The 16,753-nt window shown below is 41.1% G+C and overlaps 1 protein-coding gene across 1 annotated transcript in view; it reads right to left on the bottom strand.

Moving 5' to 3' along the window:
* The window catches only part of PRLR (prolactin receptor), a 126,539-nt gene that overhangs the window by 48,659 nt on the left and 61,127 nt on the right, over nt 1–16,753 (bottom strand). Inside the window, exon 2 of the mRNA XM_054283373.1 lies at nt 11,147–11,237. The gene's annotated coding sequence lies outside the window, so the exon portion shown is untranslated. The remainder of the gene's footprint in view (nt 1–11,146; nt 11,238–16,753) is intronic.

Here is a 16,753-nt window from a genome sequence, read left to right as displayed (position 1 = left end):
ATGAAAGCAGAGCTGAGCACAGGCAGCAAGAATCAAGGTCAGAACATTCATTTCTTGATTGCAAACCTCTGCACGGGAATAAGATAGCATCACAGCCTTTGGGAAGACTCCAGTCCTGAGTCTTGAAATATGAAATGTGTAAATCTCACTGCTTCATGAAGTATATAACAAAGTTGGAGTACATAACTAACTGTTCTGAGTAGCTTGTAAGTTACCAGAGTATGACACAATGTTGTCAGAACTTTTCCAGAGAACAGCTATAGTTATATATTTGTTAACAAAATTTCTGGCTCAGCTGGTAATGTTGGAAAAAGGAGTGATATTAGAACAGCAGTGATCACAGAAATGCAGAGTTAGTGGATGAAACTGAGCATGATTGCCACAGGAAAACTTACAGGATCAGAGCTTGCCAATAGTAAAATAGCTCCAAACCTTTTATGAGTACCTTGTGGTCAAATGATACCAACTGACTTCTGGGTCACGACCAACACCCAGAAACATCTCTAAAAAGGCAGAATAGTTAATTCAGAATGCATGAAATAAGGCCCAGAAGGACCTTTCACCTTCCCAAATTAATACTCCATTACTAATACTCCAACATCTGAAAAATGATATGGTCTATCTGCAGATGCTATTAGCACACAAAACCGGTGTGCTCAAGTATAGGAGACTGAATTAAAGGAAATGTTCTTTCCTTGAATTAGGTCTTTCCCTGGCTTCAGCTTTTCCTCTTAAGCACTGGGACAGCATCTGCATGTTCTGGAAGCAATGGTTCTTGGATTGCCTCATCCTAAAAAGTCCATTTGCACATGCCATTTCTCTAAGCCCCGTCATTCCCTGAGAGCAAGCGAGGGCCTCAACTTCTCTCAGATAACTCCTCAGGGCCTGAGACTGTTCCAATGAGAACACCACCAGACAAGTACACCATTCTCTGTCCTTAATCCGAAAAAGGTTTTTTTCTTTAGTTCTCTTTTTTCTTACTTAATTCCAAGACCTGACTACACAAGTGTGCCATTCTGGCAGAATCTTTGAAGTGCATTGTTATAGAGAAAGCACAACCCTCAAATGCTTTGTTGAAAGATGTTAAGACACTTGATTGTCTTCAGGTCCGTTCTTCTCACAGGTCCTTTAAAGCTTCATGAATGCACACGGTAAATTCACAAAATCTTATCTATAATAATTGCACTTCACAGACATAAGCTATGCAGTCTCCATAAAGTCATCACATTCTTCTCAGATCATTGTTCACCAGTCCTCTATGCATCACCTTCTTTTCGTGACCCAATAAAATTTAAAACTGGAACTCATACTTACACACAGAAAAGAGGAACAGGTGCAGATGTTGCTCCTGCGTATAAATTATCCTGTTCCAACCCTCTGCCATGGGCAGGGATATCCTTCCAGCAGACCAGGTTACTCAAAGTCCCATCCAACCTGACCTTGAACACTGCCAGGGATGGAGCATCCACAGCTTCTCTGGGCAACCTGTGCCAGTGTTTCATCATCCTCACAGCAAAGAATTTTTTTCCATATGTAATCTAAAGCAGCACTCTCTCGGTTTGAAGCCATTCTTCCTTATCGTGTCACTACAAACCCTTGTGAAAAGTCCCTCTCCAGTTTTCTTACAACCCCTTTAGGTAATGAGAGGCACTATCAGGTTCACTCCAGAGCCTTTTCTCCCAGTTGAAAAACTCCAATTCTTTCAGCTTGTCTTTGTGAGAGTGGTTCTCCATCCCCCTAAACATGTAGATGGCTGCCTCTGTGCTGGCTGCAGCAGGTCCCTGTGGTTCCTGTGCTGGGAGCCCAGGGCTGGATGCAGTGCTCCAGGTGGGTCTCAGCAGAGCAGAGCAGAGGGGCAGAATCCCCTCCCTGCCCTGCTGCCCACGGGGCTCTGGGTGCAGCCCAGGACACGTTTGGCTCTCTGGGCTGGGAGTGCCATGGCTGGGCCATGTGCAGCCTCTCACCCACAGCACCCCCATGCCCTTCTGGGCACGGCTGCTCTGGAGCTGCTCATGCCCGGCCTGTGTTTGTGCATGGCATTTACCCAATCTGGGTGTAGGACCCAGCACCTGACCTTGTCCTGTACCTGGATTGGTGCCTTGGATCATGTGGTTTGCACAGTCCCACCTCTCCAACCTGTCCAGTCCCTCTGGATGGCTCCCTTCCCTCCAGAGGGGACCACACCACACAGCTCAGTGTCATCAGTGAACCTGCTGAGGGTGCCATCGATTCCTCTGTCCCTGTCACCAAGAAAGACGTTGAACAGTGCTGTCCCCACACTGACCCCTTAGGGACACCACTTGTCACTGGTTTTCACTGGATATTGAGCAGTTGATCCTGCCAGCTCTTTATCCACTGAATGGTCCATCCACCAAATCCATGTTCTGTTCCTCACAAGGACGTTGTGGGGAACAGTGTCAAATGCTTTCCAGGCACAATTCCAGGCAGAGGATGTTGTGCCAGTCACTCTTCTCTTATCCAGCAGCATCATAAACCCATTGGAGAAGGCCACCAAATTTGTCAGGTTGACTTGTCCTTACTGAAGCCTTGCTGGCTGTCACAAATCCCCTCTGTGTTATCCATGTGCTTTAGCACAACTTCCAGGAGAATCAGCTCCATGATCTTGCTGGACACTGAGGTGAGACTGGCCAGCCTGTAGTTTCTAGGTTCTTCCTTTTTTCTCCTCCTCTGCGTTATGTTTTCTTTTTTTACAGGCAGTAGGAACTTAACAGAACTGCCACTACTTCTCAAATACAGTGGCTAATGGCTGAGACACTTCATCTGCCGATTCCCTCAGGACCCACATACACATCTCATCAGGCCCCATGGACCTGGTCACCTTCAGGTTTCCTTGAACCTGATCTCCTATGGCAGAAGTTTCTTCATTCTCCCTGTCCCTGCCTTTGCCTTTTGCAGCCTGGGTGGTGTGGCTGGAACACTTGCTCATGATTCAGGCAAAAAAGGTGGTGATCACCATGATAAGGTCATGTCAAATCTGACTCTCACTTTAGAGGAACAATTTAGAGGCAGTGGTCAACAGGTATTTTGAATTGGTTTAGAATGGATATTTAAAGATTATGAAAGAGGCTTTGATCCTAATTGACAAAAGCAAAATCAAAGACTTTGTACTTCAAAGTGAGAAGTTACTTCATCACTGCAGAGTGGGGTGAGTTGAGTTAGACAATGAGAGATGATGATCAAATTCCTCTGATTCTTACTTATATGAGGGGAAGAGGAACAAAGAGAAAATTGCAGAAAAACACTCCGAGACTAGTATACCTCTAACTAGAGGTATTCCTATGGAAATGAAGACAGACATCTTCACCACATTCAGGAGGTCTTCTAACTTTAAGTCTTCTGGGAATCTTACAAAATCCAGAATAGAAAAAAATTACCTTTGCCCATATATTCAAATCTCATACACAGCGACAGTGAATTTGAAAAAGCAAGTATATTTTCATCCTTAGAAGCATTACAAAAAAGTGGGTCTGTTTTAAATTTAATTTAAAATATCTGGTAGACTTGATGCAGCCACTACCAATCTAGTCTCACTGCTCTATCTTTAGCAGTTGACATAATCTTAAACTGGATCTGAGTGAGAAGGGAATTCTTTTGAACTACACACATGTAGTGTATGTATTACTTATTAAATAAGATTTAATATGAGAAGCATAGTTTATAAACTTAAAAAATATATAACCTTCAAAATTTGTCTTCCTTAGAGATACATTTTGATTTTATTCCTGTGTAGCAGAAAAATCAGGTATTTTCTAATTGTAGTGAAAAAAGATTTATCAACCTATACATGTAGACTGAAAAGAATGACTCAAGTACAACTTTTTTTTCCTCCCATCCCTTTCTAGCCTTGGCTGACTTGCAGAACACTGGAACAGAACATTGTTCTGGAATCAGTTGTACTGACTCGCGATGGCAGGCAGCATGAAGGAAGAATTACATCAGGGATATTCTCTAAGACTAGGTCAAGACTGCTGATGGAGAGCAGCATAACTATTTACTAAGTAACGACAGTGGGATTTTAAAACTTTGCCCTTTTTTAATGAGGACCAAATACAGTTCTAATGCATTAAAGCAGAATAAATATTAGAAAATCGTCTGTAAAAATTAAGTCAACAGATAGCTCTGATCACCCAAAGACATTTCTAAAGACCAAATATATTATTTCAATTTACTTAAGAGAATAATTCCACTATGTTATGATGACAAGTACATTCCTTTGAAAGGCCAGAACATTTTAAATGTAAGCTGGTGTTAGACCACATTTTTCTTGAAATATCATTATGAATTATTCATCATTCATTAACCATGTCATAGTCATGTATACGCCAATTGAGTGAAAGACAGAACCAGAATTTTTCAAACCTATGTATTTTTGAGAGACTGAAACAGTTAATGGCTTAAACATTGCTAAATTTATTGAAGGACTTTTGCCCACTACTTCAGACTGCAAAGAAGGAGCTGTTCATCTGCGACCACTGATGACCACTGAAGCCCACCCTTCCCACATCCATTACTTGGAATTTGGACTTGATATAAGATAAAGGGGATATACTACCGTCCAATCAGCCCAGGCCTGAGGAGAAGAATGTGTCCAGAATGATACTGGAATAGAGACTGGGATTCTGATGGCTGCTGATGTGCAAGGTAACTATCCTGGGTGCAGAGGGCAGCACAGCCCATCTGAAACTACAGCTGGGTGTTCAATGAGATACAGAAAGGCAAACCCCTGAGATGAGCTCTGTCTCTTTGTCCTCACTGAAGGGAATTCAATTGTGATAACTCCCCTGTCAGGAAGTGCCTGACACTGCAGCCTGAAGGTATTAATGTCTGCTGATGGGCCATGATGGACTCATCTGTACTGACATCACAGGTGCTGTAACATCTTAGAAGGTGTCAAAAACAGCCTGAGTGTCCCCATGATCCACAACATTACATCATTCTATGTGAAACTCCTCACCCCAGAGGTGGGCATTCTCCCCTGAACCCAAACTGGTATAAACCCAGTAGATTTGTGTTCTGTGGATTTTTCCCGAGATTACTCCTACCACCCAACAAATACAGTCTGTAATCATCACTTTGACAAGATTGTGAACAACAGATATGGAAATTCCAACAACCAAGACTCATCGCAAGACCTTCAAGTGGTGAGATCTTCTACTCTTACCCTTTCCTTTTCCTTCTCTTCCATACATGTTTAAGTGATATTTTCATGCTTTTATGTTATCATATTATTATAGATAATAATAACCAAAAGGCTACATCCTAACTTTAAACTTTAAACTGCAACCAAATTGTTCTAAAATAAAACCCTATATGTATAAATTTACAAACACCAATAATTCACTCTGCCCCAAGGGATGCATTAACAAGAACCTGGGTTACTCTCCTTTGTGGGGGTGGGACATAACAGTTTTCTCTTGTTTTATACATGTGGGTTTTTTAAAAGGCTTTATGAAGCTGAAGTCCCTTGTGAACTCCCGTAAATACTGTGGTGTTTGTTTACGGCTGGTTAATGAATATGTGAAAGGGAGATCCTGGATCATATGCTCTAGCTTTGCCACTCTTGACTGATACACAGCAAAGAACAAGGCTGCCTACTGTGAATGCACAACTATGGGAGTTTTGTATTAACTGTGTCTGGAAGGCGCTACCATAAAAGATGCTGTGGGCAAATTCAACTGTAGGTGACTGTTTTTCTCCAAATACACCATCCTTTTGTTTCTGGAGAACGCAAACATTGTTCAGAGTTACTGTACTATTTGCTTCTCTACAGTATGGAGAATAGAAAAGTCAGACACTGGAGGATAAAATGTACTGCAAACTCTGTCCCCTGACCCATCAAAACTTCTCCTACTACGCTGCTGTTCTAGCTCTGAGCTAATACATGTTCTTTGAAAGCTTCCAGACTTCTGAGCACCCCCCTCCTACCTTCCCCCTAGCTGCAGTGTTGGGTGCCTGAGCACAGGCTCAGCTTCAGCAGTGGGGTAAGGGCCTAGCTTTGAAAACAGCCCTTTCAGAAAGACCTGCCAAGAAGTGTCCAGGGTGGGCTGTCCCATATCTCTCTGCCATGGCTTAGAAACCAAGGCCCCATTCTGACCCCACCTGAGCTGTGCTGCTGCCATGCAGCACCTGTGCTGGGCCAGGTGCCCCACTAATCTGGACCCTGACCCTTCAGCCTGAGCTCTCAGCTTAATCCCTGGCAAGCCTCATTTCTATGGATTGTCTGTGTGTCTGGACTCATGGCTGAACCTGGTCACTGTCACTAGGCTTGCATGGGCACCGTGGGCTGTGCCCTGGCACAAATTATGAACATATATATCTCTGGCACCACGACAAACTTTTGTCTCCACCTAGTTCCTTGCTGGGCAGCATATTTTGTGTTTGAGACTACAGCTGGGACATTTTGACCATGTGGAAGAGTGGATCAATGCTTTTATGTTATCATATTATTTATTAAATGATATTTCTGTTATTAAGTGGAGGGTTTCGCTTCCCTCACGTGCCTTGCTCCTGGACATGTGTTCCCACTTCTCCATGTGCCAGCTGAGATCCACATTGACAAGCTACCTTGGTAAAGGCCTTCTATCAGGCTAACAAGTTAAATCAACTTCAAAATTGGTACAGTGAGCACCAAAGATGGTGCAAAAGTGGTAGTGCTCACGGGTAGGTAGGAATAAAATGGAGGGAGTGGGTGAACAGGACCTCCCCTTTCACAAAAGCATTTGCTAGCTGCACTCAGTCACAGTGTCAAACCCAGCCAGTTATATGACTGATCACTGTAAATTAAAACTGTGTGTTTCTCTCAGGGTTTCTGAATGGAGACAGCAGAGAACACAGAAAAAGTAGCTCAGCTTCTCAAATAGAATACATAAATGTATTGGTTCTCACCAGGCTGCCTACTTAAATAAGCCATTAGCTTTGGTAGTTCAGGAAAGCAAAAGAGAAGTCTACACAGAGAAGCAAGGGAAAAGAAACAGATTAATTCTCTATTTCCCATCAGCAGGTTATGTCCAGCTACAGTCTAGGAAGCTGGCCCTCACTACACACAGAGGTTACTCCAGAAAACAATTATTGTTCCCTCCTCTTCTCCTTTGCCTTGGTTTTATTTCCAAGCAGCAGAATATCTCCTTGGTTATCTTGGTTCAGCGGTAGTGTCTGTGTTCCCTGCCAAGCTCTTTGCTGTGCCCAGAGTACAGGCCTGTGGAGGAGGGGAGTGCAGCCTCGATGCTGTGCCTGGTGGTAGCCAAAACACTGCTGTGTCACCAGCACCTTTCCAGCTGCCAATACAGCACTCTGAGGGCTCCTGTGGGGAAAGTTGCCCAACCCAACCCTTCCTTAACTTGCCAATGCCAAAGGAAATGCCAAACAGCACTCTCCAGAAGCCAGGCAAGCTACCTGCGCCACTAAACTATTGGATATTGCTATGTTGGATGATTAATGCTTACACAGTTTTCTTTATTGGAAAAGACTATTACACAAGGCATCCAAGAGTTCTGTGGGAAGTGTGTAAACCCCAGAAGTGTTTATGTAATCACTACTTCCCCTTGAGAGCACACTGTAAACTTCCACAGTTTTCAACATGGTCAGGAATGTTACTGGATACCCCATTTAAAAAAAATGGGGCAAGAAACTAAGACAATGATGTTAAAAGCCTATCTCTATTGTACAGACCTGGGCTATAGAAACATATATAACATTTCTTCTTCATAACCCTCTATTTATTTTGACAGTTTGACAGGTGCATTCTCTAAGCAAAGCTCCCAAAACATTTAACAGAGGTTAACACATGGACAAAAAGCAATAGCACATAAAAAGGAAAGCGCAAGTTCAAGGCAATTTCCCCACTTATCAGTGTGGTAACCTGTACTGACCTGAGCAAGACATTGACAAAACAGGGCTTTAGAAACTCAGTAACAGTTATCACTAACATGGGTGATGGTAACTATGAAAAGACATTTGAAAGGTGTCATTATACCCCTGTCCTTTCCCCTTTCTTCAGTTTTTATCCCAAGGACTTACCCCTCACTTGCACATGACGGTAAATGCAGTCAAGAAAGCATCAGAAGCACTGGCCAGACCTGTCCTGCAGGTGTTGCCCAGTCACTGCAGCAGCAGGCAGTGCTCGAGGGAAACACAGCCTCCCCAGCTGCCACAAAGGATTTTCTTCCCACAACAGGCAGCACCCTAGTTTCAAAAAGCCACAGTTCACCCTTTCATATTCTTCCCTGATAAGTCAAAGGCTCTAAAGTGAGAAAATGTAACACTCCTGCATACAGGAATCAGCTCTGACCACTGCTGAGACCTGCAATGAAAGTATGTGCTGAGGCAACCGAAATAATAACTACACAATTCCAAAGAGCTGACACTGGTATCACAGTTCAGACTTCAAAACATTTTTTTAAGTTAAGGTAGATTTGTAATATCTGTGACTTGTCATCCACAGCCTACTCTATTAGATTCACCCTCACAGAGACAACAACTGGGAGCAGTTGCTGGACAAAACCACCCAAATCAGCCAAATCACCTGCTATTATGAATAGTCACAATGCATAAGCCTCTTAATTAGCTACTCAAGATTATTTTTAAAGTAGATACTTCTTTGGCTCTGACTGTGCTGTTATTGGAAAGTGATCTGATCTCTAATTGCTTTAAGGGAAAATAATAGTCTTCCAATTTCTTCCTAAAGTTTATTCTCTGTTTTACATCTGCTTGTTTATTATTCAGATCAGAGCATTACATTTTCATTTCTTCCCAGGACAGCCTCCACCTGGAAGTCTTTCTGCACTCTATAACATGTTATGGAGTGATACAATAGCCACTTCACAGATGGCAGACAACTGGATGGATGGAGCTTTGAGATCCCTGCACATGGTACAGAGGATTGGAGCTTGGTGAAGTAAAAAGGTCATTTCCCACACTGACCATTCTATGACTTTATTCCTTCTTATGTTTTTTTGTTAGACTAAAAAGATTTATTTTTGTGATATCTTCTCGTAAGAAAAGGTAATAGAATACTAAGAATAGAAGCTTTCTTTGCACCTGATCAAATTTTAATCCGTGCTCCTTGAATGAGAGCAAGTAGAACTTCACAAATTACTTTGACATCTTCACTAGAACTCTGAATAACATCATTAACACTCCTCTAATTCCACTAGAAGTAATTCAGCTACATCAGGCCAATACTCCTAGACTTGTGCTTGTCAAAGCAATTTATCTGTGTTTCCAACTAATGAGCTGCTGGCTGAAAGAGTAATTTTTGTTATTAGTCCAATCTCAGTCATTGATTTAAACAAGTATTGAAGATTCAGATCCAACACTCATCCTTAGGAATTTCAGAGCTAACCCTCTCCTACACAAGAGCTTGCCTTTCACTGCTGGTGTTCTTATGTACTGAGGTAGAGTCTTAAAAATTATTTTCTAAACACCATTTCTTAATCTTGTCGTTTCAAATCTGTTAAGAAAAGGTCTTTTACTGAAGGTGGATAAGATTTTCTGCGCTTGTATATTGACAGGTATCAGTCAATCTAGCTCAAATAACTTCAATATTTCATTCTGCTCAGAGCTGTTCTGAAGTCTCCCATATAGTCTAAATTAGTCTGGCCAGTACAAAGCTGTCAGCATAATTTTCTTCCAACATCTCCTTTAATATAGATTTTATGTACACAACATTCTTCCGTCATCTTGTAATATCTGAGAAGAGATTTCATCATTACATGCTCTGTTTTCTTACATCCTTTCCACACAATTATGTGATGGAGATCCCCCATTACCCAACATTGGTAGGTGACTTGGGAGCTCACCAAATCATCTGTGGAAAGAACTCTTGTGCAAAACCACAAACATCTACTGAAATCTGCATTTATAAAATGAAAAACAATGTTGAAACCCTCAACTGTGTGTTGCCGTGTGTTAGCAATTTGCGTCACTGTTCTAAGATCTGTAGGCAGTATATTTTGCATTAGAGCCTGGATTTCTGTCACTGTAGCTAAAAGACTCTTGGTTTTGTGGTTCTCATATCCAGTATTGTCTTACAAAAGCTGGTTTTAGCCTGGATGTTTATCAATTCATCATTTCAGCTCCATCAAAAATCTTCTGCAATTTTAAAAGCAAATGTTTGGTGTTTTTTTAAAAAAATGAAATATCTGATTTCTCACATATAGTTTCAAGTTATATACTCACGTTTGTTTCTTCTGTTCAAGGAACAAAATTCTCACAAAACCCACTAAGTTACACACATTTACATCAAAATGAAAATGGCAAGCAAACACACTGCTTTTTTGAGAACAGATTATTATTTAAAAAAAGCTTTTTTTCTGGTGATACTGCTTTATAAAGAAATACAAAGTTTTCAGATGGTCTTTCAGACTCTGTTTGTTCAGCTTCATTACATAAACCTGAGGAAAAGACTTAAAAAGAGATTGCCTACATATACAGACTTAGTACTGTGTTTAAGTGAAAGAAAAACAACAAACAATAAAATAGCAAAATAATACACCCAGTTCAAAGCCATAGGGAGCTTTAATATATTGAATAAAATTTAGTTGCAAATAATTTTTAAGTGGATTTGATCCTTAATCTGCTTCTTAACAAAGTCTGAAGTGCTTTTGCAAGAGCTTCTACTGAAGTATTTCCTTTCAACTCTGTGCTTCTTTTCATTAAACAGAAAACAGAGTGGACACTTACTAACATTTAGGTTGTGTATTCCAATACTTAAATAATGTACCTGCCTCACAGTTTAACTTCAAACACTGGAAAATAATTTTCTTGGGATAAGGCTGCATTTAAAACTCAGTTCTAAGATTACATAAATTTTTGGTAATAGCATGATACTGAAATATTTTGTAACTCTAGGCTAATATGGATTTTATGTCAGCAGTAGCTAACCCACTGCTGAAGCTTCTGATGGGGTACTCACAGTAGGACTCTATCCGACAACTCCACATACCCCCGTTCCTATTATGTAAGCAAATCCCAATTTATTGGCAATCCCAGAGTTCAAGGACAAAAGGAAAAAATCAGAACATGCAGTACCATATGCACATTTGAGGCTAAAACATTTCATGCACTTAACAAGTTACTCAAGATAATCTGTATCATCCAGAGAAAGGGCAGAAGTAACTGATTTTACCACAGTCTGTTCTCAGGCAGTCTCCACTGATTTCAGAAACCTTCTTTGACTCCAGATCTCCGGGCTGAAGTGCAGTGTTGCGGCTTTGTCCCTGTCAATCAGCACAAAGAATATGCCAGGTCAGTTGTCAGCCTGTGCCCCGCTTCCCTCTATGGATGCCTACCATACAGTCCGTGTCACCATCCCTGATAACTCATCTGGGGGAGAATCATGCTCAGCACTGAAAGGGTGTTCCTATCCTGGAAGCTGCTTGTTGTCTCAGCAGCTCTGAGTCAGCGACAGTCTCCTCTCTGTAAACACTATTTTCATTACTCACCACTTGCTACCTACTGGTTTCTACCTAACTTTATGTACAAAGAGCTTTATGTACAAAGGGCTCAAAGCCACGGTGTGACCTAATGATTACCTCCTTCCCACCTTCATTTACTTTCATGACAATTTTTGGCCTGTTAACTCCATGTGATTTCGTTTCCTCTTTCATCTTCAAGATATAACCAGGCAGAAGCAAATGCAGTCAGTACTGCTCTCTCCAGAGATCTTCTGAGAACACCTCTAAGAAACCTCACAGTCTTTGGAGATTTAGTGTGTATTTTTCTCAACTTAACATCATTAATGTAACTCAAAACTTCAAGAACTGTTACAAGTAGATAATGCTTTGAGATTCAAAGTGGCCCCTATAGCTTAAGAAGAGATTTAGTATTTTTTTTCTGTTTTGGATTTGTTATGGCTTAACAAAATCAAATTAAGAAACAACTGATGCAATCTAAATTTCAGCTATTCTGCATTAGATCCTGTAACATATTCTGATCCAGCAAAGCCTGATTCTGAAAAAAAAAAAAAATCGGCTTGTCTGTGTTCTTGAACTCAAAAGAACTACACCTACATCTAATGCTTCTGCCTGCTTGATCATGTCCAATTTTTGTGGGAGCTGAGAGGATTAGAGAATGTAATACAGAAACAACAATGTATATTTGAAACCACTCAAGGACACGGACAAGATGAAACTTTACTAGTGCTAAGCCCCCTTAAAAGCTTGTGAAAAGCAATTCTTTTCTACTAAAAAGTCTTAAATATACTTAAATTAAAAAACAAATCAGTTATTTCTCATAAACATATCCAGGTGAAAATTTTAAGAACACTAAAAAATCTTCAGGATAGAATGATTTTTCATTTTCTTTTTCTCTATAATTGTTTTATTGTTCTCTATAGAACAAGATCAGCCCTCAGAGCTAGCCTGTAAGATTCACCATGATATATCTTTTTTCAAAGAACAATGCAGTTGTTTAAATATACATTCTTCTCGAATTCTGGTAAGTTGTAAAAGTGTCAGGGTATTTTTAATCTTTAGAGATTTAGGATTATGTAAGTGAATAGTTTTCTAGCAGAAAGCATACTTGTAAATCAGCATTATTTCAGAATATTTCCAGGGAATCTCTATCCTCAGCTTTGACTGGACTTTTGAACAATCTGCACTTTCTCTGCACCCGTAATCTACATCTTTTGCTGTCATAGTGGTTCGCTGTATGATGCACCTTGCCTGTGGCATTCTTCAACTAGCTGCACAAAGATACAGCCTCTGTTTGACAGTAAAACCAACACAAAGAAACACAGTCTACATATTTTTAACTCTGGCCTTCTATTTTAGGCAGCATGGAAGAGAGCTTCAGAGCAAGTCATGCCACTTGACTTCAGTTGATGCATTACAGGGTAAGAGATCTGCTTTGTAAAATGCCCCAGAATGTTTGCATTAACAGATTCTCCAAAGAAAAAAAACCAAGAAAACATGACCAACTTCTTAAGGCAAATCCCTTCAGCACAGCTGGGGACCAAGGCAGCAAGGAAACAAAAGGCAGAGAGGGGCACACACGTCATCTGCCCCACAGGGAACACTTGCTTGGCAGGCCTGTGGCTGCTGCCCTGCATTGTGTTTGTGTCCCAGCTACTGGGAAACGCTCATGCAGGCTTTGGGCCCCAGCAAAGCCAGGACTAACCCTTACTGAGAAACGCTCATGTGGGCTTTGGGCCCCAGCAAAGCCAGGACTAACCCTTACTGGGAAATGCTCATGGGGGCTTTGGGCCCAAACAAAGCCAGGACTAACCCTTACTGGGAAACGCTCATGTGGGCTTTAGGCCTCACCAAAGCCAGGACTAACTAACCCTTACGCTGCTCTGCAGCTGAGCAGGACTGCACTGCCAGATCAGCAGCCTGGCCTGCCAGCCACGACACCTGGGCCTGGTCTCATGGTGCTTGGAAAGACAGACTCCCACCAAGACAGACAGCCTCCCACCAAGCTAAACACGGGAGGCTTCCCAGGGAGAAAGCAGCAAAACTGAGGAGACCAGAGCGAGTTTTTAGTCCACTGATGCTTTATCAAACCTGATGATATTGTTCTTTGCATGACACTGATTTACTAAAATGTTTCTTGTTTCAGCTTAACCCACACTAGTGACAATAGTAGGAGGATGTGAATTGCAAGCAAAAGTAAATAACTAACTCATTAAAATCATGCAGCTGAAATACAGAAATGAATAAATGGCAATAAACTCCTTAATTTGTTGATTTAATCTCTTTTAATTTTTCCCATGAGGCAGCTAATAGGGGAGCTAATGAGCTGCCAGTCATCAGTCATTGGACACTGACTGCTCCACATTCAAGAGGCTGATTAAATAATATAGGTGCTTATTTTATTCTGGCAGCACAACAGGATTGAGATTATTAGTTAGGAAAGAGATCGGACATTTTGAGCGAAGGAGAGGCAATCATTCTAGTTATACCAGTCAGAAGCTATTCTCGTAAAACAATATAATATTAACTTTTTCCTTATTTGGATTAGAACAGATGAAAACACCTAAATCATGGTATGAGGTGTAAAGCAAAATAGGGCACAGGATTTCAACATGCAGAATGACTCCAGCTCTAACCTCTAGGGGGTCAGCACAGCTAATAGACATCAACTTTCACAAGAAACTTCTCTCTACATACAGTGAATGTTAAAATAAGCTTCAGCCTACTCCTAAATTACAGATGTCAACCCATGGGAAAAAAAAAAAGTTAATATTTTGTAGTAGGGGGGAATTTTCTTCTAGTCTTTTCAGTCTTTTCTGATGATGCTGAAAAGTTAAGCCAGTTTATTGGTACGGCTCTTTGACTAATTTCAGCACTCCTGACCAATAAACTCCAGGTACTTCTACTTCTCTTAGCATAATTTACAGTATTCCCATAAATCTGCAGTGAATCCGTTCAAGGCACAAAAACTTCAGTTTTTTATCTCCTTGAACAGATCAGATGAGTATCAATCAAAGAACAAGGGAGAAAGTGGAAATAGTTTGAACATTTATGCAATAACACTTAAATCCAATTTTTTTCAAGCAAACACGAAGGATAATACCTGTGAAGTTTTGGTTTGGCTATCAGGATGTAGCTAAAAGGTAAAATGTTAAAGCCAATGAAAAATTAGTTTTTTACTGCCTGCTATCAACGTACTATTAAATTATGCCTGTTCAAATAGAAAATGGATTGTTCATATCCATTAAGGTTGTCCCTACACAGTTAAGTGACCTGTTGAACCTAGTAAGCAGCAGTCTCTTGACAACAGTGAGCTGAAAAGAAAAACAAGAGTGGAAATACTGTAAAGACATCTTTTCAGGTACTCATGACTATTGGTTATTACCTCCAACAATAATCTCTCATACCTCTTTGAATGAAAATAGTTGATGCTGTGAATCCTAGTACAACTGTGATGACATAACCAGACTTCCGTGAATTTACTAGGCAAGAGTTGTGAAAAGGATCCATCACAAAGCCAAAGAGCTTCTAAACCTGGCTGACCTTTGGCTCAGCTACCAGAATCACAGGGAACAGCCACACACTCCTCCATGAGCTGGGAACACAGATCTTAATTAAGGGAATCATAGAGAGATTTTGCAGGGAGGATTAAAATCAACTAAAGACATAAAGAGCAACTTTTCTCAAGTAGCAGTAAGGATTCCCATGCAATGGGATAACAAGACCAAAGTTGAAGAAGAAAAAAAATTGGGAACATGGTGTTGTGTCTTAAGCTGTGGCAATTGGTCTTCCCATAGCCAGAAAAAGAAAGTTTTAAGGTCTGGTGGAAAAAATTATCTGGGGGGATAAAGTCCTACAGACAAAGCAAAAATTATCTTCTATTTGTAGAATCTAGTCCATACAGTCTAGACTACCTGTCTTTGGATGCACAGTCCACATAAAGTTGGGACTTCTCATATATAGAAAGTGAAAATTTCAGGTTTGTGTTAAGCACTATTCACTACCAGCAGTTGGAACCAAGGCAGCAGCTCCCCAGCAACAGGCTAACAGTCCTTAACTCAGACACTGTTTACACAAGCAGTGTAGGTTACAGTGACCTCTCTCCAAGTGCTAGGGGTTTAATTCTTCAACACAGTGATGAACACCAATGCAGCTGCTTATCTGAGCCTGCACTGCAGGGACAAGAAAAAGGAGGAAAAAGAGCTACTTTCCTCCTCCTTCTGGAGCATTTCAGAATCCTAGTCTGAACTTGTAAATTAATTTTTACACGAGTCAGGAAACAGCAAGCAGGTGTTCACCACTCCTGTGCTTCCAGGATCTGCTGAGCAGTGATGGAGAAGGGCAATGGAGCTGGGGAAGGGTTTGGAACACATATCCTGTTGGAACCAGCTGTGGGAGCTGGTGGTGCTCAGCCTGGAGAAGAGGAGGCCCAGGGGAGACCTTACGACTCTCGACAGCTTCCTGAAAGGAAGGTGTAATCCAGGTGGGGGTCAGCATCTTCAACCAGGAAACTGCTGACAAATCAAGAGGACATAGTCTAAAGCTGTTCCAGATGAGGTTTAGGTCAAATGCTACAAAGAAATTCTTTACAGAAATGTGATTAGATAGTAAAACGGACTGCCCAGGAACATAGTGGTGCCACCGTCACTGCAGGTGTTTAAGGAAAGACTGAATGTGGCACTCAGTGCCAAGGTCTGGTTGACACGGTGGTGTTGGGTCACAGGTTGGACTCTGTCACAGGATGAGAGGGAGCTTCAGACAAGCCCTGCCTTAGCTTCAGATTTCTGGCAACCGCTTAAATTTAAGAAATCACTCTGTCACGCAAGTTCTAGGTATGGTAAATCAGGTCTATTTACAAAATAAATTATTTATTAAACAGACTGTAGATACCAGACAAAAGATCTTAATCAGAGTTAGTTCAAAGTAGAAAATTAAAATGAACTACTAATAGATTACAGCATAACATAAAAGTGTGCACAACATTAAGGTGGCACCTATATAAAAGCTAGAAAAAGAAATAGTATTGACTAGGGGACAAATATAACATACCACGAAAATATCAGTAATGTACACAGATTCCTTCACTCAACCTCCAGAGGAGTAACTGCTAAGCAGGCATCCCTGCTCAGACAAGAAACTCCACACATTTCCAGGGAATGAGTAGAATATTTCTGCTTTGTGAAAGTTTTGGTGTAGCTTTTATAGTTTGTAAAGTGAGGTGTTGTTCAGTCAGAAATCCAACTTATCTTCCAGATCTCTCTCTGACAGTAAGATGTTTATGGGCACTTGGGAGATGCCACATCACCATTAACCCCGTGGTG

Source organism: Melozone crissalis, unplaced genomic scaffold (genome assembly GCF_028551555.1).
Source record: "Melozone crissalis strain CALT ecotype California unplaced genomic scaffold, PUWL_Pcris_2 ptg000036l_1, whole genome shotgun sequence".
Lineage (NCBI taxonomy): Eukaryota > Metazoa > Chordata > Aves > Passeriformes > Passerellidae > Melozone > Melozone crissalis.
Note: the sequence above shows the minus strand (reverse complement) of the source record. Positions and strands in the feature narration are given on the sequence as shown.